This window comes from Puma concolor, chromosome A1 (assembly GCF_028749965.1).
Source record: "Puma concolor isolate L17-30 chromosome A1, mPumCon1.1.hap2, whole genome shotgun sequence".
NCBI classification, from domain to species: Eukaryota; Metazoa; Chordata; class Mammalia; order Carnivora; family Felidae; genus Puma; species Puma concolor.
Genome location: NC_141667.1, coordinates 53,340,159 through 53,366,136, shown reverse-complemented (window position 1 = coordinate 53,366,136; position 25,978 = coordinate 53,340,159). Strand labels below are relative to the sequence as shown.

General features: G+C 35.6%; 1 long non-coding RNA gene across 2 annotated transcripts in view; it reads right to left on the bottom strand.

Moving 5' to 3' along the window:
- Positions 1–42: 42 nt before the first annotated feature.
- Positions 43–25,978, bottom strand: part of LOC147584169 (uncharacterized) — a 38,703-nt gene continuing 12,767 nt past the window's right edge. For both annotated transcript variants that reach the window (XR_015251964.1, XR_015251966.1), the window contains exon 3: positions 43–1,242. This is a non-coding gene — a long non-coding RNA (uncharacterized LOC147584169). The remainder of the gene's footprint in view (positions 1,243–25,978) is intronic.

Below are 25,978 nucleotides of genomic sequence, written 5' to 3'. Positions count from 1 at the left end.
ATATATTTATCTTAAACCTAATAATGAATGTGTTGGTTAAAATAGTCTTAAAATCAACTTTATTGTTCCATAATTATGAGATGACATAAAATTCTACCACCCAGAGATGTTTGATAGTATTTCATTGTAGGTCACTCTAGAAAGTTCTATCTGCATACATATATATAGAAAATTTTCAGAAATCAGATCTATAGACCATATGGAAGTATAGCATGATTTAAAAATCATAAGAATACGTTTTTTTTTCAATTGTATTACCTTTTTAAATGATCATTACTATGCAGAAACTTACTGTTAGAGTCCAATTCTGCCCTCTAACAGATCACATATATTTCCTTGAAAAGGGACTGCACTGAGCTTCATCATCCAACAGTTAGTCCATTAATTCCTTCCAATCATACCCATGGTACAGTAGGAAGATGGAACAAACTCTACTAAGCTCAACTTCTGTGCCAGGCACTCAAGATACAGGGGTAAACAAGAAGATGTGATTCTCCATCTAACAAATTTTATATTCTGGGTACTTAAACTTTCTCTAGTCTAGATTTAAAGGTAACTCAGCTAGATTTTAGAAATTTTGGATGTTCATCTGGGGACTACCAGGGCAAGAGACCAAATATAAAGCCTATCTAGTTCGATGCATCATATCATTCAGGTTCTAATCTCTCGTAGTAATTGCTGAAAAATGGCATTCGAGGATTTAGAGATCCTGAAACTGGCCACATACCAACATAGTTCTTTGCAGTTCTATCAGTCTGTCATATTTGGTTAGGCCTAGTATACAAAAAAAATCATTAATTTTTTAATGTTAAACATTTGTTCAAAATCAGTTATGATACCAGTTAGCATTCCCACACCTGACACATTGTGAGGACTTAATACATGTTTGTTAAATTAATTACTCAGGTTCATCTCTTTTCAAAGTGTTAAATTCACACTGGAATATAAAGGTAAGAATCTGCAATTCATTTCATCTATTTAGATCTCAGCTATAACATACTGATTGCATCCTGGATCAGCAGAAAGCAAAGTCAAATTTAAAAAAGGAAAAATGGCCAAAAACTACTGTTAGTTTTCACCTTAATCTAGTGTTTGCTCATCAACCACTGAACTAATCATGCTTGTGCCTTGAGTTGAGAATAGAATGGGGACATTATAGATTTAGAAAGTCCAGGGCTTGTTCTTTATTGATGCAATAATTTTTTGTTGAGAGCCTGCTATGTCTTGAGTATGTTCGACATTCTGTAAGTTAAGACACAAATAAATGTTTTTCAATATCCACCCAATCAGATCTTTATAAAAAATAATCCCAACAAACAAATCTTAGTTTAGACTGAGGATAGAACAAGAATGCTATTCTAAATGATCTTTTCTAGGAAGTTAAACACATTTTTCAAATCACCATTATTTTCAGTGTTATCATCTGTAACCAAATTTCAGAAGACAATCGTATTCATAGATTCGAACAAGAAGGGTGTTCTGGTCCTTTGTTTCATTGCTTTGTTGGTTTTTAGTGTCCTGTTTTTTAAAAACTGATCCTTGGTATGTATATTCATGTATTCTTTTTAGGAAGAAAAAATATCAGTAAGGTGAAATTGCTGCAGTATTTTTCTTCTCAACTATGTGCAATTCGTTTCTTTAGCTGTGTGTCCGTTTCCTAGGAAACCTTAGTGGAGTAATGTTTGATTGGCTGTCATGCTGGACTTATCATGAGAGTTCTGAGCAAAGAGTCAGAATGGCATAGCCCCAGATAAGTTGCTCCAAAGACATAACAATGCCTCTCTGTGCATATTTGCAAGCTGATGCAAACCATACTGAGTTTGAGGTGTTACCGTGTTGCAGGAAGATCTGTGCATGGAATTTTGAAGACCCTCCTAATAGACATGATATAGCACAATTTCTCAGTACTGCAATCTTGATCTCTTACCAGGTATTTAAAATTTGTTTTCTACCTATAGTCTTAATTAAAGATTCAAATTTGAAATTCTTAGTTGTAATACCTCTCCAGAGAAATAGAACTGTTTACTACCCTAGGATATTTTACCTGCTCATGGTTGATGATTAAAGTATCCATGACATATTTTACAGTGCTATTGCACTGCTTACATAATATATTTAAAAATAATTTTCATATCTAATACACTACAATTTATGAACTTACTGTAAATATTACCTCATTGAATTCTTTCTGGACCTATGAGTCAGGTAGACAAAAAGTCTAATTAGCTTACTTTAAAAGATGAGACACTGGAAGCCTCAAACAGATGAAGCAATTCATGTGTGATCACACAACAGAAAAGTAGCAGACATGAGACTGATATCTGCATCTGTTCATAAACTTCAGAGCGCTCTTCCTAAAAATTTCTAATTGTCCACATCTAATAAAACAGTATCTCCTGGTTGCCTCCATTTCCAAAATATATCCCCAATTCATCTATTTATCTCATTTTCTGTTTTATCACTTATTTTTCCTCCAAAGTTCCATAATAACCTCCTAAATAGTCTTTTTGATACTAATCTTCCTAAAATTCATTCTCTCCACTGTAGCCAAGTACTTTAAAAATTTTAGTGTGGGTGTTTTCTGAAGTAAAATTTACATTCCATGAAAAGCACAGTTTGTAAAAACAAAACACAATTTAGTGAGTTTTAATACATATATACTTCATGCAACTATATCAAAATTGAAATATACAACATTTTCAAAACTCCAGAAATTTCTCTCATGCCTTCTTCCAATCCCCATCCTTCAGCAGCAACCACTATTTTGATTTCTTTCACAGGGAAGCTTATATAGATTAAATAATGCAGCATGTACTCTTTATTCTGCTTCTTTCCTCAATAAAATATTTTTGAAATGCATCCATATTGTTGTATGAATGAGAAGTTTGTTATTTTCGGCGCAGTGTAGTATTCCACCAAAAGCATAGACCTAAATTTGTTTACCTATTTTACTGTTGATGGACTCTTGAGTTATTTACTATTTTTGATTATTATTTCACCGTAATTTTAAAGTAAAATTCTTATTTTATAATCGTTTCAGATTTACAGAAAAGAGGTAAGATAGTAAAAATAGTTCTCATATAGTTCACATCTAGTTTACCCTATTATTAACATCTTACATTAGTGTTGTATATTTGTTGCAACTAATAAACCACTGTTGAGACATTATTATTACCTAAAGTTCACACTTCACTCGGATTTACTTAGATTTTTATTTTAGTCTTGGGCATTTTATTTTTTTCAGTTTTATTGAGAAATAATTGATGTACCTCACTGGATAAGTTGAAGGCTGAGGGCATGGTGATTTCAGTTATACATATTGTGAAATGACAACATAATAGGTTCAGCTAACATCCATCTTCTCATATAAATAAAATAAAAAAAAAAAAGAAAGAAAACCAGGAAAAAAGGAAAAAAATTCCCTGTGATGAAAACTCTTACAATTTCCTCACTTAACAACTTTCCTATGTATCAAGCAATGTTAGCTACAGTCATGGTGTTATATGTCCCTAGTACTTGTACCTGGAAATATATACCTTTTGACCACCTTCAAATTTTCCCTCTCCCACTTTCACCTCTGGCAACCATAAATCTCTCTTTTTCTTCAAGTTTTTTTTGTTTTTGTGTTTTGTTTTGCTTTTTGATTCCACATATAAATGAGATCATGCAGTATTTGTCTTTAACTTATTTGACTTAGCATAATGGCTTCAAGGTCCATCCATGTTCTCACAAATGGAAGGATTCTTTTTTTAATGGCTGAATAATGTTTCATTATATATAAACCAACTTCTTTATCCATTCATCCATTGATGGACATTTAGATTGATTCCATGTCTTGGCTACTGTCAACACTACTGCTGTGAACGTGGGGATGCAGATATCTTTTTTGAATTAGTGTTTTTATTTCCTTTGGATATATTCCCAGAAATGGAATTGCTGCATCAAATGGTAGTTCTATTCTTATTTTTTTGCTAATTTTCCATACTGTTTTCTATAGTGTTTACACCAATTTACAATCGCACTAACAGTGCACAAGGGTTCCCTTTTCACCACATCCATGCCAATGTTCATTATCTCTTGTCTTTTTAGTAACAGTCATTCTAGTATTTGTGAGGTGACACCACATTGTAGTTTTAATTTGTATTTTCTTAATGACAGTTTTTTTATGTACCTGTTGACCTTTCATATATCTTCTTTAAAGAAGTGTCTATTCAGGTCCTTTGCCCATTTTTAAATTTTTTTGTTTTGTTTTACTGTTTGTTTTTTGTTTGTTGCTAATGGGTTATATATATACATATATATATGTATATATATGTATATATATATGTACATATTTTTGTATATATTTTAAGTATTAACCCTTTACCAGATATATGGTGTGGAAATATTTTTTCCTAATCCTTAGGTTTTCTTTTCACTTTTTTCATGACTTCTTTTGCTGAGCAGAAGCTTTTTAGTTGATATTCCATTGTTAATCTTTCATTTAGTGGTTTGTACTTTAGGTGTCATATCCAAAACATCATTAACAAGACCCATATAAAGAAGCTTTATTTCTATGTTTTCTTCTAGGAGTTTAATTGTTCAGGTCTTACATTTAAGTCCTTAATCCAGTTTGAATTGATTTCTGTGAGTAGCATAAGCCTAGTTTCTTTCTTTTACATGTGAATATCCAGTTATTCTAACACCATTTATTGGAAATACTTTTTTTTTCTCCATTAAATATTCTTAGCTCCCTTGTGAAATATTAGTTTGCCATATAAGCTTGGGTTTATTTATGGGCTCTCAGTTCTGTTCTGTTGCTCTATATTTTTGTTTTTATGCCAGCACTATACTTTTTTGATGACTATAGCTTTATAGTATATCTTGAAATCAGGAGGTATGATACCTCCTGCCTTTTTCTTCTTTCTCGAGATTTCATTGGCTATTTGAAGTCTTTCCTGGTACTACATGAATTTTATGAGTGTTTTCTCTACTTCTGTGAAGAATGACATTGGAATCTTGATAGAGATTATACTGCATCTATACATGGATCTTAGTAGTACTCACATCATAACAATATTAATTCTTCTAATACATGAACACAGGGTACATTTATTTATTTGGTTTTGTTCAATTTCTTTCATCAATGTTTTATAGTTTTCAGAGTAGGGATCTTTCACCTTAGTTAAATTTATTCCCAAATATTTTTATTGTTTTTGATGCTATTGTATATGGGATCAATTTATTTTTCAAAAAAAAGTTCATGCATAGACACATTACTGATTTTTATGTTAATTTTTCATCCTGCAACTTTGCTGAATTTATTGATTAGATCAAACAGTTGACTAGGATTTTCTGCATATAAAATTATGTCATTTCCCTTTTTTTTAAATTATTGATTATTGATTATTTTTTTAAATTATTGATTTATTTTGAGAGGGAGAGCATACAAACAGGGGAGGGTCAGAGAGAGGGAATGAGAGAGAATCCCAAGCATGCTCCACATTATCAGTGCATAGCCTGATGTTGGACTTGAACCCACAAACTGTGAGATCATGACCTGAGCCGAAATTAAACGTTGGACATTTAACTGACAGCTACCCAGGCACCCCTAAAGTTATGTCATTTCCAAATAGAGAAAATTTACTTCTTCCTTTCCAATTCTAACACTTCCATTCATATTTTTCTTGCCTGATTGTTCTAGGTAGGACTTCTAGTATTATGTTGAATAAGAGTGGTGAAAGTATGCACCCTTGTTTTGTTCCTGATCTTAGAGGAAAATCTTTCCATCCTTCACCAATAAGTATGATGTTAGCTGTGGGCTTGCCATATATGGCCTTTATTATGTTGAAATATGTTTCTTCTATGCCAAATTTGTTAAAAGTTTATATCATGATTAAGTGTTGAATTTTGTCAGATGCTTCTCTGTACCCATTGAGATGACCATGTGATTCTTTTATTCTATTAATGTGATTTATCCATTGATTGATTTGTATATACTGAACATCCTTCAAACCCACAGATAAATCCCAATTGATTATGGTGAATGATCCTTTTAACGTATTGCTACATTTGGTTTACTAACATTTTATTGAGAATTTTTCATCTATATTCATTAAAGGTATTGGTATGAATATTTCTTTTCTAGTAGCAACCTTTTTTGGTTTTTGGTATCAGGATAATGCTGGCCTCATAAAATGAATTTGGGAGTCTCCCCTCTTTGATTTTTGGAAGAGTTTGAGAATCGTTATTGCTAATTTTTCTTTAAATGTTTGGTAAAATTCACCAACGAAACCATCTGATCCTTTACTTTTTCTTTGTAGGGAGATCTTGATTACTGATTCCATCTCCTTAGTAATAATTGGTTTATTCAGATTTTCTTTTTTCTTTTTCTTTTTTTTTCTTTCTTTGCTTTTTTTTTTTTTTTTTTTTTTTTTTTGCCTAACTCAGTACAAGTAAGTTGTATGTTTCTAAGAATTTTTTACTTATTCTAGGTTGTTTAGTTTGTTGGCATATAGTTCTTTATACTACCTTCTTATGATCCTTTGAATTCTGTGAGATCTGTTCTGGTGTCTCCTTTTTCATTTATAACTTTGATTGGGTCCTTTCTCTTTTTTCCTTGGTTAGTTTAGATAAGGGTCTGTCTCTTGTTTATCTTTCCAAAGAAGTAACTTAGTTTGTTTAATATTCTCTATTGTTTTTCTGTTCTTTATTTCATTTATTTCTGTTCTAATTTGTATTCCCTTTTTTTATGTGAAATCTGGTCTCAGTTTATCTTATTTTACTATTACTTAAGTATAGAGTTAGGTTGTTTATTTGGGATCTTCTTTTTTCTTAATGTAGGTGTTTATTGCTATGAACTTCCCCCTTATGACTGCTTTTGTGAAATATCATATGTTCTGATATATTATATTTCCATTTTAATTCCTCTCAAGAAACTTTTTTATTTATCCTTTATTCTTTGATCCATTGGTTGTTCATGAGAATGTTATTTAATTTCCATTTGTTCATGAATTTTCCAGTTTTCATGTTGTTATTGATTTCTAGCTTCATGTCATGAAACTAGTGGTCAGAGAAGACACTTGGTATAATTTCAATATTGATTTGCTATGTATGACTTGTTCTGTGGCCTACATGGGGTATATCCTAAAAAGTATGTTCCATGTATACTTGAGAAGAATGTATATTCTGGTATTCGATAGAATGTTCTTTGTATGTCTGTTAGGTCCAATTGGTCTACAGTGTTGTTCAAATCCACTGTTTCATTATTGATTCTCTGTCTGGATGACCTTTCCATTGTTGAGAGTGGACAATTACAGTCCCCAACTATTAGTATATTATTGTTTATTTCTCATTTTAACTATGTTAGTTTTTGCTTTATATATGTAAGTGCTCCAATGTTGTGTGTGTAAATATTTACAATTGTTATATCTCCTTCATGTATTGACCCCTTTATCATTATATATGTCCTTCTTAATCTCTTTTTACTATTTCTAAAGTTTATTTCTGATATATGTATAACTATCTGCTTTTTTTTTTTGTTATTGTAACCACTTGCTTGAAATAGCTATTTACATCCCTTCATTCTCAGTCTATGTGTGTTTTTAAGGCATATCTCTTGTAGATAACATATTGCAGGATCTTTTTTTTTCTTTTTTTTTTTAATTCACTCAGCCATTCTATGTCTTTAATTGGAGAATTTAATTCATTTATATTTAAAGTAATCATTGATAGGTAAGAACTTACGTTGGCTATTTTGTTATTTTCTAGCTGTTTTGTAGACCTGTTTTTTATCTAGCTGTCTTTTTTTTTTAATGTTCTTTTTTTTTTAAAGTAAACTACCCCCAGCATGAGGCTTGAACTCATGACCCCATGATCAAGAGTTGCATGTTCTACTGACTGAGCCAGCCAGGTGCCCCATCTTGCTGTCTCTTTTTGCATGTGTTGTGAAGTCTTTTGCTTTCATATGCTTTGACTTCTTATCATGTTCTTTTGTGTAATGACTACAAGATTTTCCTTTGTTACCATGAGGCTTACGTAAAATATTTTAAACATACAACACTCTATTTTAAACTGATAACAACTTAACTTCAATACAATTTGTAAACTTTGCACTTTTGCTTCTCTTCTCCTTCACACTTTAGGTTATTTCTATTACAATTTATACGTGTTTTTATATTGTTAACTAATAATAGATTATTATAATTAAGGTTATTGTTACTTCATTTATTGTTTTATTTTTTTTAGTATTAATTTATTTTTGATAAAGACAGTGGGAAGAAGCAGAGAGAGAAGAAGACACAGAATCTGAAGCAGGCCTCAGGCTCCCAGCTGTCAGCACAGAGCCTGATGTGGGGCTCGAACTCACGAACCATGAGATCATGACATGATGTGAGCTGAAGTTGGACGCTTTAACCAACTGAGCCACCCAGGTGCCCCACTACATTTATTCTTTAAAAAAGAGTATTTAGGGGCGCCTGGGTGGTGCAGTCGGTTAAGCGTCCGACTTCATCCAGGTCACGATCTCGCGGTCCGTGAGTTCGAGCCCCGCGTCGGGCTCTGGGCTGATGGCTCAGAGCCTGGAGCCTGTTTCCGATTCTGTGTCTCCCTCTCTCTCTGCCCCTCCCCCATTCATGCTCTGTCTCTCTCTGTCCCAAAAATGAATAAACGTTGGAAAAAAAAAATTAAAAAAGAGTATTTAAGTGAAATATGCATCACTATTACCATATTGTAAAATCTAATTTTGACTAAGTATTTAAAATTACCAACTATTACTAGTGAGATTTACACTATCTTTTTATGTTTTTGTGATGTTAATTGGCATTCTTTTATTTCCACTGAAAGAGCTCCCTTCAGCACTTCTTATAGGGTAAGTATGATGGTAATAGAGTCCCTCAGCTTTTGTGTGTTTAGAAAAATCTTTATTCTTCATTTATTTCTGAAGGACAGGTTTGCCAGGTATAAAATTCTTGACTGACAGGGGTGTCTGGTTTGCTCAGTCTGTTAAGTGTCTGACTTTTGCTCAGGTCATGATCTCACAGTTTGTGAGTTTGAGTCCCATATCATGCTCTGCGCTGACAGCTCAGAGCCTGGAGCCTGCTTTGGATTCTGTGTCTCCCTCTCTCTCCGCCCCTCCCACACTCACACACACTCTCTCTCTCTAAAACAAATAAACATTTAAAAAAAAGAATTCTTGACAGTTATTCTTGAAGTTATTTTTTTCCCTATTTTGAATATAACCTTTCATTCGCTCCTTGAAATTACTATTGAGAAATCTGCAATAATATTATGGGGGTTTGTTTCCTTGTACATAACTTCTCTCTTTTTTATTGTCACTCAAAATTCTTTCTTTATCTTTGACTTTTGTAAATTTATTTATAATGTGTTTTGGTATAGCCCTATTGGATTCAAGTATTTGGGTCCTTTGGGATTCATGGATCTGGATATCCATGTCTCTCCCCATTTGAGAATTTTTGAGAATTTTTCAGCCATTGTTGCTTTAAATGTACTCTCTGTCCTTTTTTCTTCTTTTCCAGGAATTCTTTAATGCAGATATTGTTTCTTTTCTTTGTGTCTTATAATTCCCATAGTTTTTTTCTTTTTTTTCATTCTTTTTCTTGTTGCTTTGTCAGGGTAATTTCCAATTTCCTACCCTCCAGATGATTGATTCTTTCTTCTATGTGGTTGAGCCTATTTTTGAAACTTTTTATTGAATTCTTCAATTTAGTTACTGCATTTTTCAACTCTAGGATTTTCTCTGTGTATGTATGTTTTGATGTTTGCTATTTCTCTGTCAAACTTCTTGTTTTGTTCATACATTGTTTTACTAATTTTGTTTAGTTGTCTGTGTTTTCTTATAGTTCACTAAACTTTGTTAAGATTATTCTGAATTCTTTATCTGATAATTCATAGATCTCCATTTCTTTGGGGCTAGTTTATTGGAGATTTATTAGTTTCCTCTGGTGGTATCACATTTACTTGAATTTTTGGTGATTCTTGACTACTTACACTGACATCTGCATATTGAGTAATTGGGCTCCTCTTCCAGACTTAACATGTTTGCTTTGGCAGAAACAGTTCTTCATCAGTTAGCTTAGATTAGGTTTCTGGGTGCTTCTGCTATTATGGTCTATTTTTGGATGTGGCAACGGTCCAAACTCTGAAGACACAATAGGGAGTGTGACACTGGCTGAGAAGAGTTGGATAAGACTGCTGGCTTGGTTCTCTACCCAAATGTGGCTGTAGTATAGGTTCTGCACTTGCCTGGATTCTCTGGTGAGGCTTACTAAATGGCCAGGACTAGGTACTCCATTTTATATTAGATGGGGAGATGAATTAGCTTCCCTTCCCTGACAGAGCAGCAGGATGGGACCCAGAGCCTGTACAGTTCATTGTTTGAAGACCCCAAATCAGGCAAGAGTGTGCACTGAATTCCCTGATTAGGAGAGGCCACCTTATGCTGTTCAGATGGGAGAAGCCATGGGTTGTGCTCTTTGTTCCACTGTACATAGGGCTATTGTATATAGTGCTACTGTATATAGGTGCCACTATACATAGGGCTATTGAGTGGGCCATGCAGACTCATGTGTTCTTTGGTAATGTTCCACGGTTTGACTGACTTTATTCAGCAAGGACCAGAGCTCTGAATTAGATTCCCTACCTGGTCACAGTGGGAGAATCAGCTCTAAGTCTGGTAATGTTATTTGTTCGTTGTCTTAACTCAAGCTGACTCATACCCCTAGTTCCCTAATCAAACAGGGCCACTGGCTTTGCTCTGCGACCTGCTGGTTCTGCCTGTTCTCCTCTCAGCTTGAGGGCCACTAGGCCACACTGCTTCCAGGAGTTGTTGCCAACCCTTCTGGTCAGATGGGGCTGAAAAACAGTCTCCACAGTTTATGGGGTTACGTCTCAGTTTCTTTGCCTGGGCAGGAGGAGGAGGGGCCTGTCCAGACTACTCTCAATTTCCAAACAGTATCTCCAGTTGCATGGGGCCAGGGATTACCCGCAGCCTTAGTTATGAACTAATAAGCCTGCCTGTTCATAGCACTGGAGCACTCCATGCCTGGTACTTGTTTTGCTCTGGGGGTGATCAGCTCTGCCTGCCCACCTCTCAGCTCAAACACCACTAGGCCACACTGCTTCTAGGAGCTGTCACCAGCCTTTTTGGTCAGATGGTGCTAGAAGACACTCTCCACAGTGGATGCGTGGGCCTGCAGTTCAGCTCCTTGTCTGGGCTTGGGCAAACTAGGCTCTATGGCCCCAAATTCCTCATTTGAAGATGCAAATCAGGCAGATATGCACTCCACCAAGTTCCCTTGTCAGAGTGTGCCCCAAACATGATTCTGCAGATGAGCAAAACTGCTGGTTGAGATTACTACTTAGGCACTACAGTTATGAACTCACTCTTCCAAGTTATGTGTGCTGATTGTTGGAAACCCCTCCTCCCTTCTCTGTCAGATTCCCAGTGGTTGGGCCCTCAGCAACCTCTGCAATACCCATGGTTTCGAGATCAGAGTAAGGTTTCCCACAAAGTAATCTACAATGCTAGTGGGGAGAGACTGGTTGTCCCCCCAGGTTCTTTTTCCGCACTGGAGGAACCAGTGGTTCAGGGGACACCTCTCTGCATGATGCTGTGTTGGCCTGGAAGAGAGGCAATGCAGTCTTAACTTTACAATACAGTCTGTCTTGGTGTCTGCAGTACAGGGACATGCTTCATCCTCGCTGTCATATTTTAGTATTTTCTCAGTGATGTCCTGTTCTTGAATAGTTGTTGTTTTTGTGAGGGGGAGTGAAGTCAGAAACAACCTATGTCACCATCTTAGTGACATCACTTGCTTAGATTTCCTTAGATTTTACCTAGTGTTATTTCTCTGCTCCAGAATTACATCTAGGATACCACATTACATTCAGTTGGTGTGTTTCCTTAAGCTTTTCCAGACTGTGACAGTGATTTAAACATTCCATGTTTGTGATGACTTTGAAAGTTTTGAGGAGTACTGAAGAGGCATTTTGTAGAATATCTCTGAATTGGGGTTTCTTTTTTCTTGTGATTAAACTGGAATTATAAATTTTTGGGGAAAAGGCCACATAAGTAAGGCGCCATTCTCATCATATCATAGTAAGAAATCATGCTATCAACATGACATTGCTGTGAATTAAACCATGATCACCTGGCTGAGGTAGTGTTTGTTAGGTTTCTCTACTGTAAGCATACTCTCTTTTCTCCTTTCCATAATGCGCTCTTTAAATGGAAGTTATTATGTACAGCTCACACTTAAAGAGTTATGCCCACTCCCCACATCTTGATGGAGGAGTATCTATATAAATTATTCAAAATTCTCCTGCAGAGGGCACTTGGCTATTCCTCATTTGTTTATTTACTAAATTACTTGTTTATATAAGTATGAGGTCATGGATATTTATTTTATACTTTATGCTATAATCCAATGCTAGTTATTAATTTTGCCTTTCAAGCCATTCCAGCTTTAGACATTGGGAGCTCTTGCAGTTGGTGTCTGTGCCTTTTGGCATACTCCCACAGTTGTGTATAACATTTTGTTTTTGTGTATTTTGTTTTGTTTTCGGAGTTCTTCCTTACTTTCTGGCACTACAATATGCTTCAGGTTCATCTTCCATACATCTGCCCTAGTCCTAAAATCAGGCTTTTTGCTAAAGAGACTTGGATCCTTTCATTTGGTGAACAGTATTAGAATCCAAGAGCTTCTATAAGCCCATCTATATCTTTCACAGCATGAAAGGTGTTAATTTTAATAAAGACCAATTTATCATCTTTTTTTTTTTCTTTAATGAATTGTGTTCTTAGTGTTGTATTGAAAAGGTTATCACCAAACCCAGGGTCACATAAATTTTCTCCTATGTTTTCTTCTAGAATTTTTACATTTTACATATCATTTTACATGTAGGCATATAATCAATTTTAAATTTTGTATAAGTTATGATATTTGATTAAGTTCATATTTTTATATGGATTTCCAATTGCTTTTTTCAGCACCGCTGTGAAAAAATACTCTTTTCCAGCACCATTCGTTTAAAAGACTATCCTTTCTATATTGTATTGCCTTGTGCCTTTGTTAAAAATAAGTTAGCTAAATTTATGTGGGTCTATTTCTGAGTTCTCTATATTGTTACATTGATCTATGCACCTATTCTTTTTACCAAAAGAAAGGTTTTGTGGTTACTATAACTTTATAGCAAGTCTTGAAGTAAGGTAGTTAAGTTAGTAAATTTTATTTTGCTTCTTAGGATTATGTTGGTTATTCTATATCCTTCACATTTGCATAGAAATGTCAAAATCATTTGTGCTGATATCTATAAAGTAGCTTGCTAGAATTTTGACTGGGGTAGGGTTGAATCTATAGATCAAGTTGGAGAGAACTGACATCTTAATGACATTGAATCTTCCATTCTATAAACACACAATACTTTCCCACTTATTTAGGTCTTCTTTCAACAGTGTTCTTTTAGTTTTTCTCCTATGGACCTTGTGCATATTATCTTAGATTTATAGCTAAGTACTTACATTTTGGAAGGGGGGCTGATATATAAATAGTACTTTTTTAAATTTCAGATTCCAATTTTTTATAACTGGTACACATAGTAAATTTTGAAACATAAGCAAATCATGTTTAATCATTACACTTAAAATGCAAATTCCTTAACTCTGTCCTTTAAGACCCTGCCAATCTTTCTAAACTAGGTTAACCTTTAAGTACTAAAGTTTCAAACTCACTGTTTTTTTTAATGCTTATTTATTTTGAGAAGAATGAGAGAGGGAGAGAGACAGAGCATGAGTGGGGGAGGGGCAGAGAGAGAGGGAGACAGAGAATCCAAAGTAGGCTCCAGGCTCTGAGCTGTCAGCATAGAGCCTGATGGGGAGCTCGAAGTCATGAACTGTGAGATCATGACCTGAGCCAAAGTCAGATGATTAACTGACTGAGCGACCCAGGTACACCTCAGACTCCCTATTTTTTTTGTTTTTGATTTCTTGACTTATTCTAAGCTTTTTCATACCCCAGGGCTTTTGCACTTGCCCTTCATTTTGCCTGGATTTGTCTTCACCTAGGTGTTTTCCTCTTTGCTTCTGTCACTTTTCATCCTTTATGTCTCATTTTAAATGTCAAAGTGGCCTTCCCTAATCACTACGTCTAAAATAGCCAATTTTTTCTTCCGCCACTTCTCTTCATTTATCCTTTATAGCTTTCATAGTACTTATTACCATTTGGCATTATTTTGTTTGTTATTCTTCCTAGTTATTATTGGTCTTTACCAAAATAAAATATAAATTAAATAAGAGTACAGTCTTGGCCTTTTTCATTTACTACTTTATTCCCAGTGCATATTACTGTGTCTAAAATATAATAGATACTCATTTAAATATCTTTGAATGAATTAATGAATATGTATATATACATACATATACATATACATATACATACATATACATGTATATAGTAAGAAAGACACACCAAGGTCAAATATCTCAATTTCAGCAAAATCTTCCTTCAGTCCCTAAACTGGAAATGATTATTCTCTGCTCCTGTTCTCCCTTAAAATATATCCTTTTTATGCAACTATTTGTAGTACTTGTTTATGTGCATCTTTGTCTCCTATAATCACTATGAACAGAGGCAGTAATTTATACATGTTTGTATTCACCATAACTTCAAAGAGAGTATCTTACATCTGAATTTTTAAAAATGAATAGATAGCAAATGGGTTAGTTATCAGAAGACCTTAGATGTGATCCAAACAGATCTCACCAATTAATTGCGTAACTATTTGAGAACCACCTCACCTTAGTAGGTCTTGTTTTAAAATAAGGAAGTTAGACTAGATTGGTAATTCTTAAACTTTCTGTTTCTTTTGAAGGAGGTATAGCATACATGGTCAGTGCTCCACCCATATTCCCTGGGATCTCTTTCCCACTTTCATGAACATCAGATTCCAGTGTGTTTTTATTTTCAAGAGCTAGAACCTGCCTCCCTTCATTGGAAGACTGACCTCGGGATTCCTGAGAAAGCTTTCTCTGAAAACTGAGAGAGTCAGAATTACAACCCCCATGCCTATCCCCAGCACTGGGAAACCATGATCCAGTGACTAAAGATGTAGGTTATGAATCTCCCAGCTTCTTAGGCCCCTGATATCCACCACTCTGAGGGGGCTCTAGAGACCACTGCAAAACAGGAATTTGGTTTGATGTCTCACCCTTGCTTGTCTTGCTTCCATTCCTAGTCTCACTTCCTCACTTGGCAACCTGTTTCTCATGGAAACACTTCCTAATGCATCACTTTCACATGAATCCTCATCTTAGAGATGCTTCTGGGGAACAGGGGAACCCAACTTGAGATATGAGATATTGGTTAAGAGACCCTTTTGGGAGTATGTGGAAAACCATGGTTTATCTTCAGGAACACACACACACACACAATTCATGCAAAGATATTTATATAATCTATGGATTTCAATTTAAGAATCACTTGACTAAAAATCTCTAAGGTAATGTCTTCTCAAGTTCATTCACACCTTCAACAATGTTTATTGACTACTTACTTATACTTGTTATTGTAATTCCTAAGGATACTGGGAGTGAACAAAACCAGTCAGAACCTTGTTCTGTGGAGTTTATCTTCAAGTGGAGAAAAATGATAATAAAATGCTTAAGAAAAAGATAAGCTAATGTTAAGTGTAACACAGATAATTAAATTAGAAAACTAGTGACTACCTTATGCATGATGATCAAGGGAGACCTCTGGGAGGATGAGGCATTTAAGCTGAAATTGTAATGACAAGCAGAAGCTAGCTATACAAAGATCAAGGGGTGGCAACACAAGCAGAAGGAACAGCCAGTGCAAAATTTCTAATTAGGAATGAGCTTGATAAGTCTGAGAATCAAAAGTGAGTGACTCAAGCATAGTATGCAAAGTAGAGAATGGTATGAGATAAAGCTCAAAGAGTTGTCAGTCATTGATGATGGAGAGTAAGTCAGAGTAAGGAGTTTGAATTTTATTCTAGGTAAAATGGGGATAATGATGATCAGTGCCAGTCTCCTACAGGAACATTCCACTGCTAGTGCTAATAATAAAGGGTTTGGACTCTAACTGCACTTTGATCAGTTCCATCGACACCAACCCTTCACTCTTCTTTCCTCACCTATCCTTTCCTTATTACCTAACTATAAGCTTCTTCTCACTTAATCTTCTCTCACTGGAGAAAAAAGGGAAAAAATATGATGACTAATTGTATGAATTAAAAGTCATTTGTGAATGATCCTGATTCCACGAATGATGAGAATTTCCCTGAATACTTGCACTGATAAGAATGAACCATTCTTGACCTTTGACTAGATCTAGAAAGAGGTTTCTATACAGAGGAAGTCACACTGAGGTGATAAAGTCTTACAGACTACAGAGTATATGTTACTGACATCTTCAGTTTTGTTTATGTTGGGTGGGCAGAGATTTGTACCGATGGCCATTCTTAGTATTGATTCCATGTGAGTTTAATTTCAAAGAAAAAAGCTATAGAATCTCATTTTCTATAGTCCCTAAAATTCAGTGAAAGGTTGTCTAAAAGCACAGTAGATATTATTAGTATCTCAAATGCTAGAGAAACAAACAAAATAAAAAACAAAAACAAAACCTACAATATGGGCTCTGAAATATTTTTTTCCCAATTCTTTCACTGGCACCATGGTGGTACTTCTACAACTCATGTCCCCCCAACAGGAAAGGTGTCTTTCTGACAACGCAAGCTTGATAAGACAGCTGGAGTTACTTAGAAAATGTTGACCAAAGTAATTACCCTCTTTCTGATAGCAGCTGTAAAGTTTCGGTTGCTAGGGTGGAATTGAACCCCAAACTGACTGAATTCTAAAGAATTTATTGTTAGAGTTTGCTTACATACACATCAGGGTATACTTTTAAAAACAAGAGCTACTTAATTGGATTAACAGCAATGATTTTGTCCTTAATACCCAAGGTTCAAAAGCTTAACAAAAATATTTATAAAACAGATGAAGAAAAGGAGATTCTCCTTACTGGTCAGCTTGTTGCTGCTGTTGTTTCCATAGTTGCACGCATCCTAACATTCAGCCTACTTGGCAAGCAACAAAACATAGGCTGCTTTTGGATATAATTAGGGTTGAAGCAATATGGAGGTGATATAGTGTAAAATGCAATACTTTCTCTAATCCCAGATTGTCAAATTATATCTAAATTTATGTCTCCTACTCTTTTCCTAAATTATCAAAAGTCATTGTTTTGTAACAACCAGTTGCCATGTATTTGCTAAGTGTCTACTATTTATAACATCACTTATGGATTACAAAGAAGTCTCAAGTATAATTTCTGTCTTCAGAGTTTATGCTACAGGTACAGAACTGAGATGTATGGAAAAATAACTATCTAGAGTAGGTAATAAATTCACAGGCATCATCATGATCAAAAGTTTATTATTTAGTGCCTGGTTGCTGTGCAGGAGGATTCTGAGGAATACTCAAATAAATTATGTGCACAACATTGCTTTAGGAATTTTGAGTATGTCAAATTGTGAGAATAAAATGCTACCTTGATTATAGCAAAAGTGTTTATGGCCGTCATAATAGCAGTGGCAAAGTTAGTAGGTATGAGAGTAGGAAACATTTACTAATCAGACACCGCATGCCATATCCACCACATTTTGACAAACAAGAACTCAGGCTCACCTACACCCAAATTAGGAATCAATCAGAAATCCAAAGTCGGGGCTTCTTGCCTCAGCCATGATTCCCTTAAACACATCAAATCAGGCTTCAAGGTGGAGACTGGATCAGATACAAGTTTGCTACATAGGAAGCTTGTTTCAAAGATTCAGCCCTAAACAAGTATCCATTTATTTTCTATAAATCAACCTAAAACTTTTCGCAGTCCCCTAGCATGTGGAACATCACATTAGTTTTTTCATTCTATCTCCAACCATTTGTACAGAGGTTCATGAGTTTGTTTAAATATGGGGAGGAATAAGCTTCCTTCCATCAGCGACCAAGATTCTCTACTTTATGTGTTAAACTTGGGGTGTTTGCCTCTCTGGCAAGGTTGGAAGCACTGTTGCTAGGTTCCTGCACCTTAGATACAGAATGCAGTCATCCCCTTAAGCATTTTGGCCTCCTCAGACTTCTATTTCCTTCCCAGCATGGGATTCTCCTCACTTCTACCCCTTCTCAAAGAGCCAGACTCTTTCCTCCTCCCAAAGAAAGCCAACACAATTCCTCTCAATCGCTTATTAGGCTTTAGGAAAACAAAAAACAGACTAGGATGTATCTTGTAAGTCACTTTTTGGGCCCAGAAACAGAAATCTCTACTGGAACAAGAAGGCACACAAGGTCATGATATCTCTGTGGAAAGGATGAAGAATGAGAAAGGACTATGAGGGAAAGAAAGTAAATTAATATCTTTGTTAATCACTCTGTCACATAAACATTGAAGGCAAGTAGAAATGAGATAGGCAAAGAGGACAAGATAGGGCATTTTGGTTCACCTGAGATTTTATTAGCCCATGTGCCTATATGTAAATGCTTGGTACCCAAGTATGGTTCTAGCACCGACAGCAATTGTATAACATGGGAGTTTGTTAGAAATGTAGAACCTCATTGTGCTCCCATGCCCAGCTAATGAACACTAATAAACATGTTCATCAATAAATACTAGTAAACATGTACTTTAATAGGATTCCCAGGTGATTTGTATGCATATTAAAGTTTGAAAACCAGTAGTATAGAGGGGAAAAAGCGCAAAGTGCATTCAGGGTATAGTAAATAGATAATTTGGCTAAAACACAGGTTTCTGCAAAAGCAAAAAGTTTGAAACATCTAGAAATGACAGTTGGTCCTGATGATCAAGAGACTTGAAAGCCATGTTCCAGGAATTAAAAGTTTTCTTCCAGTCATTGGAAGCCATTGCAAGTTTTTGTACTGAGGAATGACATGATCATAGATGGCTTAGGAGGATTGGAAGAAGGGGGTCATTTGTGAAAGAACATGATGATCTGTAGTCTCAAATCTTTTCTGTAAGATACTCTTTCAAATCCATTAGACACTTTCATAAATACATAGGCTCTTTCAGGTTTCTGAGAGACTATTAAATATACTAACATGATGCAAAGATGTTCCAACTAATGACTTGAAAGAGTCATTTTAGTTCTTAATGTCACTGGGTTCTGCAAAGAAGCAACGGGAACTAAGGTCTCAGGGATGAGAGACTGAATATTCACAGCCAGTTGGAAACTAATACCAAACAGAAAACATAGGCAAAGAGGGCCCTGGGAACACAGTATATGTATCTTTCAGGTTCCTTAATGTTGCAGTCTGTATCTTTTTCATCTGCCCTTTGGCAATTTCACCACTTATTTGAGTTCTTATCTGAGGTAGGTCAGGGTGCAGAGTGGAGCTAGCTGTTATCATCCTGCTGAAACAGCCTTAAGGTCAGTGGTTTGCAGCCATCACTGCACATTAGAATCACCTGAGGAGTTTTAAACACTACAGCTGCTCAACCATGTTCCCAGGCCAATCAAATGATTATTTCTGGTGGTTCTAACAATCAGCCAGGTATGGCTAGAGTCAAATAAATGCCCTCAAACTGAAAATTACAATAAAAAGAAAATATCCTTCTAGTTTAGTGGGTGGAGTAAAATATAACGGTTACCATTTATTAAGTCCATATTAGGTGACAAACACTTATAAATGTGTTTCACATGCATTATCTGTTTAGCCTCCCCCTAGATAACTTGTGTTTCAAGTAAGATTTTTTACCATAACCTCCAGTTTACAGAACAGTACACTAAGGCTCAAAACAAAGAATGCAGTTGCCTACATTCAGGAAGTGGTCAAGCCAGGATTCAACCTAAAGGAGTAAGGTTTAGAGCCTGATCCTTGGTCCAAATCACAAATTCTGAGGACAATTTGTGGATTCATTCATCCCTTCTACCCTAACCCAAGTCTACTGAGTACAATTTTTTTTTAATATTATGAAAATAATGTATTCTGTGATTCAGTTGGTAAATGCTCAAATTTGTTTTAGCATGATGGCTCATTTCTAAATGCCATCACTGCATAGGGTGGTGCCTTGCATATTGCAGGCATTCAATAATTGCTTTTTATATGATGATATGAGTGAATTCACTCATTTATAAATTTATAAATTCACTGTTTTCTTGTAAAAGAAGAGAAAGGTATCTGATTGAATCAATCATACCACCAAAATATACACCTGGCAATGTGTTTTTAGCAGCCATTGTCAGTAGTTTCATCTTATTTGGTTTACTTATCAAATATGGTCTATTCTCTGTGTTTAGGGTCTCCCTTGCTCACTTTACTCCAGTCACATTGGACTTCCTCAGTCCAGTCAGTCTTTCTCCTATCTCAGAATGGGGAGAACTTCATGCTTATTGTTCTCTCCACTAGATTCATCTCCTTCTACTGCCCTCTCCTCTTTCCATCTCAACACCATCACTACCAGTGTATGCCTGGGTAATACCTTCAGATTCCAATTTAAAAGTAATTTTGTCATGGGGCGACTGGGTGGCTCAGTTGGTTAAGTGTCCGACTTCATCTCAGGTCGTGATCTCACAGTTCGTGGGTTCGAGCCTGCTTCAGATTCTGTGTCTCCCTCTCTCTCTCTCTCTGCCCCTCCTCTGCTCATTGTCTGTCTCTCACAAAGAAATAAAGATGTTAAAAAAATTATAAATAAATACAATAATTTTGTCACATAGCATATATAGTGACTTCTCAACACCTCCTCCTCTGATAATTTTCCCTATTTCCCCATTCTTTACTTAAAATGACTTTATAACAATTTGTTATTATGTATCTCTTGTTTGTTTATTCAATAACTTATTCCCTATTAAAACGTGCCTTCCCGGAGCAAAGGAATCCTGTCTTATTTACCACTGTGTTTCTAGTGCCTAGAAAGTACCCAGCACACAGTAGATGCTCAGTGAAAGCATTGAATGTTCAGTGTTTCTAAGTATTAGCTGTGTTAACCCCTAGCAATAGCATTTGTTTCTCTCAATTCCCAGTCTTACTTACTAGGTGATCTAAATTACATGTAGTTGTTTTTTCTCACTTTAGTGTTTTCAACCGATGCTTAAAAATAAATAACCAACACAATATGTACTGTTTCCATTTAGTAACCTACTTTTTTTTGAAAAGCTATTTATCTGTAGGAAGTCAGAGAATCAATGAAAATTCAAGCAAATTTCCCTGAGGCAGAAAGTAACCAGAAGGTGAGTCCATTTTGAAACAGGAGTTTTGTGATATGGAGTTTTAATCTAGTGAGAAAATATTGTACCTCAAACCAATATCCTGGAATTTCTCAATAAATTTTGAAAGGATTGGTTAATTTTCACATGCAACTATACCATTCTCTTACGCAAATTCGCCTTAAAGGTTATACAGTGATGACTCTGCCTCCATATTTGTTTGGACAGTCAATTTTATTCAGTGCAGAACGAGTGTGTACTCTCAAAATTTTCTAGGAGATATTCCTTATTTTTATCATGTATATCCATTTCATAAATTCAATTCAACAAGCATTGATAATATGTCCACAACGTGCCTTACCCCATGCTCCTTGCTGTAGGAATGCAAAAGGAATCTATAACAAGGTTCAAAGAACCATTAACCATATTAAGATTACAAGAAAAAACCCATGACTTGGGGTAAAGGGTAAGGCTGGGGTAGAAAAACATATGAGACAGCATTTACTAAAATGAGGTACTGAGCACAACCAAGGACCTCACTTTAATATTGCCATATATGAGAAGCTCGTGCCACATTCAGTGGTGAATGGTTGAAACCTTTCCCCTAAGATCAGAAACAAAACAAGGGTGCCCACTCTAACCACCCCTGTACAACATAGCACTAGAAGTCCTAATCAGAGCAGTTAGGGCACAAAAAAGGCAAATAGTTACATAGCTTAATGACAAGACTATTGCTCTTAAAACATCTTTTATTCAAATTCTGGTTCTGATATTTATTAGCTTTGTCAGTTTTCATGAGTATATTACTGGTTACCTCACAGAGTTGTTAGAAGGATTAAAATATGCAAATTGTCTCACATAATATTCTCAAAAATATGCAACTCTTATACCTGATAAGAGGAATGAAACAGCAATATTAAGTTAAAGAGGAATGATTCATGGGGAAGGAAAGATTCAAAATTTAGTCATTCATTCAATGTAAATTTTATTTTAGACCTATTATGTGTCAGCTCTTTTGGATACTGTGTTGAAGAAGATGGCCATGATTTCTTGAAGTCCACATTTTAATGGAGGAAGACAAACAATGAACAAGTTTAAAAAAAACCAACAACAACTCAGAAAAGAAGATAGTGAATGGCTGTAACAGGACAGAGAGAGTTGCCTGGAGTTGGAGAAGCATAGGAATGACCACTCTGAACAGGTTACATGTGAGATGACGAGACCTGGACATTCAGTTATCCATGTGAAAGGGGGAAGAATATTCCAGGCAAAGGACCACAGGGGCAAAGCTCAGAGGCAGGAGTCTGCTTGGTGTGGGTGGCTAGTGTAAACGGAGTGTAGTGAAGGAAGGAGTGACCTAGATGAGGGTCCAGAAGTAATTCTGGGCTGAAGAAAGAATGCCTGGAAAGTCATGGAGCAAAAGGATCTCTTCAGATGTACCTGCTGCACCCCTTGAAGTTGTGAAGGGAAACAGAGCAAGTAAACCCCTTTGGAAAGAAACCGCAGCTTAAGGAATGAGACCAGGGAAAAGGAACTTGGCTAGAATATAAAGTCATGGTTTGTGTAAGTTCATAGAAGAGAACTTTAGATTTAAGCAAAGGAAATTTGATGCATAGTTACTACTTATGCTTTTCTTTTCTTTTTTGATTTCAAGTTTTTATTTGAATTAGTTATTTGAATTAGTTAACATACATGCTAAAATTGGCTTCAGGTGTAGAATTTAGTGATTTATCACTTACACATAACACCCAGTGCTCATCACAAGTGTCCTCCTTAATACCCATCACCCATTTAACCCATCCCCTACCCACCTCTCTCCATCAACCCTTGGTTTGTTCTCTATAGTTACATTTCCTTAAAAGGTATATATGGATGGCCAACAGAAATTCATCATGCATTCTAATGCCTTCCAGGGCTTGTCTCTGGATTCCATTTCCTTATGGGTCAAATCTTAGTGAGAAACTTTTGACAAAACAAGTTGTTAAATGCTAAGTACATTATATTCTTTATAAACAACCCTCCTAAAAATTAAAAGTATTAGGGAGTCACAATTTATATTTTTAAACAGGCTTTCTGCTTTGAACTTTTCATATTACTCATCAAGAGACCTTGTAGCTTTTTCTCTAATTTTCCCTACACTATTCCAGTCTCAGGGGCAGATTCAGTGATTTTCATATCTGAATTCCACATGCATAGCATTAAAATATGGGTGAATAATGATGTATATTTCTTTCAAAGCAAGCAGATATTATTTAAATAATGGATATTTTCAAAACCATGATACTTTGTCCTTTGCTTTCTTTAAATCAATTTTCAAGAAAAAAACAAAACTTTGCATTCCCACTAACAGTGCAAGAGGGTTCCCCTTTGTCCACAGGCTATTGTTCCTCGTGTTGTTGATTTTAGCCATTCTGACAGGTGTGAGGTTATATCTCATTGTGGTTTTGATTTGTATTTCCCTGATGATCAGCGATGTTGATCATCTTTTCATGTGTCTGTTGGCCATCTGGATGTTTGAGGAAATGTCTGTTCATGTGTTCTGCCCAGTTTTAATTGGATTATTCATTTTTTGGGTGCTGAGTTTATAAGTTCTTTATATATTTTGGATACTAACCCTTAAACAGATAAGTCATTTGCAAATACCTTCTCCTATTCCATCAGTTGTCTTTTAGTTTTATTGATTGTTTCCTTTGCTGTGCAGAAGCTTTCATTTTGCTTTTGTTTTCCAATACTACTTGGCCATAAAAAAGAATGAAATCTTGCCACTTGTAACAATGTAGATGGAGCTAGAGAGTATTATGCTAAGCAAAAGATGTCAGAGAAAGACAAGTACCCTATGATTTCACTCATATGTGGAATTTAACAAAACAAATGAGCCAAGGGGGAAAAAAGAGATGGAGAGGCAAACCAAGAAAAAGACTGAACTATAGAGAAGAAGGAAGGGGAGCTTCCTGAAAAAGTCCAAGAAAAAGACTGAACTATAGAGAACTATAGGGAAGGAGGATGGGGAGCTGGGTTAAATAGGTGATGAAGATTAAAGAGGGCACTTATTGTGGTAAGTATAGTGCTGTGTAGAAGTGTTGAGTCACTATATTGTACACCTGAAACTAATATTACACTGTGTGTTAACTAACTGGAATTTGAATAAAAACTTAAAAAATAAACTTAAGTTTATTGAAAAAAAAGAAAAAAAATAACTTTGGAATGTCCCTAAATAATCAGGGCTTTTTCTTCTATAAGCTTATAGTAGCACCACTTTATAATGAAAAATGTTTAATTTTTTTTTAACATTGTGTTTATTTTCAAGAGACAGAGCATGAGTACAAGAGGGGCAGAGAGAGAGGGAGACACAGAATCTGAAGCAGGCTCCAGGCTCTGAGCTGTCACCCGATGCGGGGCTTGAACCCACGAACTGTGAGATCATGACCTGAGCCAAAGTTGGATGCTTAACCGACTGAGCCACCCAGGCACCCCATGAAAAATAATTTTTAGCTTACAGTGAAATGCCAACCTGCTTCCCAATGCTACCCCACATCCACATTCTGCCTTGCTACTTGTGTAGTTGTAGAAAAGGAAATTAACTTCTCTAGTCTCTCCTGTATTTGGGGGAAGAGTAAATAAGCTAACACATACAGCCTGTGTACAATATTCAACACAAAGTAGGTGCTCCACAGAAGCTGATTTGTTTTCTTAGTTTCTGCTTCAAAATCAGCTCCCTTTACATCTTTTATGTTAATGAAAGATGTTGGAGTTAGTGGGTCTTTCAATGCTGGTTCTGAGTCCTTGTGCTGTTCTGGACATCAGCCACCTACCTGTCCCCCAATCCCTAATCTCTAACAAGTTTCTGGCCAGGATAAACGTTTTTTTAACTACCTTGGTGAATGATTATCACCATTCTGACTTTGGTAATACAACTTCTTAACCTTCTCTCTGTCGTTCTAGATTCATCACTACGATCTGATCCCTACTTGGCAACCTGTATCTTTCTTGGTTCACATTACTACTTGAGTATATCTATACTTTATCTGTTTGAGTTCTTGTATAGGATTTAAGGTAACTACCTATAGGCACACTGACCTGAATTGGGATCTAGGGTGTATTATTTACCAGTTTTGTCACTTTGGACCCACCTGTTAACTTTTAATAATCTTTATTTCTTCACTTGAAAATTACAGATAGCAAACCTGACCTCAGAATTAATGTGAATATTAAATGAAGTAAAGCATATTAAGCACTTATCACAGTGGCTAGCACAATTGTATACTCAGGCAATCATTTAATTATGGCAAAGTTAAACACACACACAAGCACATACACGCATGAACACACACAGGCAGAGAGAGAGAAGGAAAGTGATTTAATCTTACTGCAGACACAGACACTACTAAAAATGGCCACGTGAGGAAACTCTGACCTGGGCAGAGTAAGGAATGTATCACCCACTTTTCCAACATGAGGAAAGGTATTAAATTAGAGCTATAATGCCCCAAACCAGGTTATTTTAGCCAAGTTCACATGATGCAATTGTCAAATTGTGAGTGGCAAAATATTTACCAGAACACCTTTTCTTAAAAAAGAAATATAAGTTCATATTAGCTACCCCTATTCCTCCATGATTTAAATCCTATCATTCATTTGAGGAAAATAAATTGAAAAATGACTCTCCATCCTATCTTCTTTGGGATTTTTCCTTCTTCCTCCACTTATATCAGTATGTGAACTTGTTCCATCCAAATGAGTCTTTAAC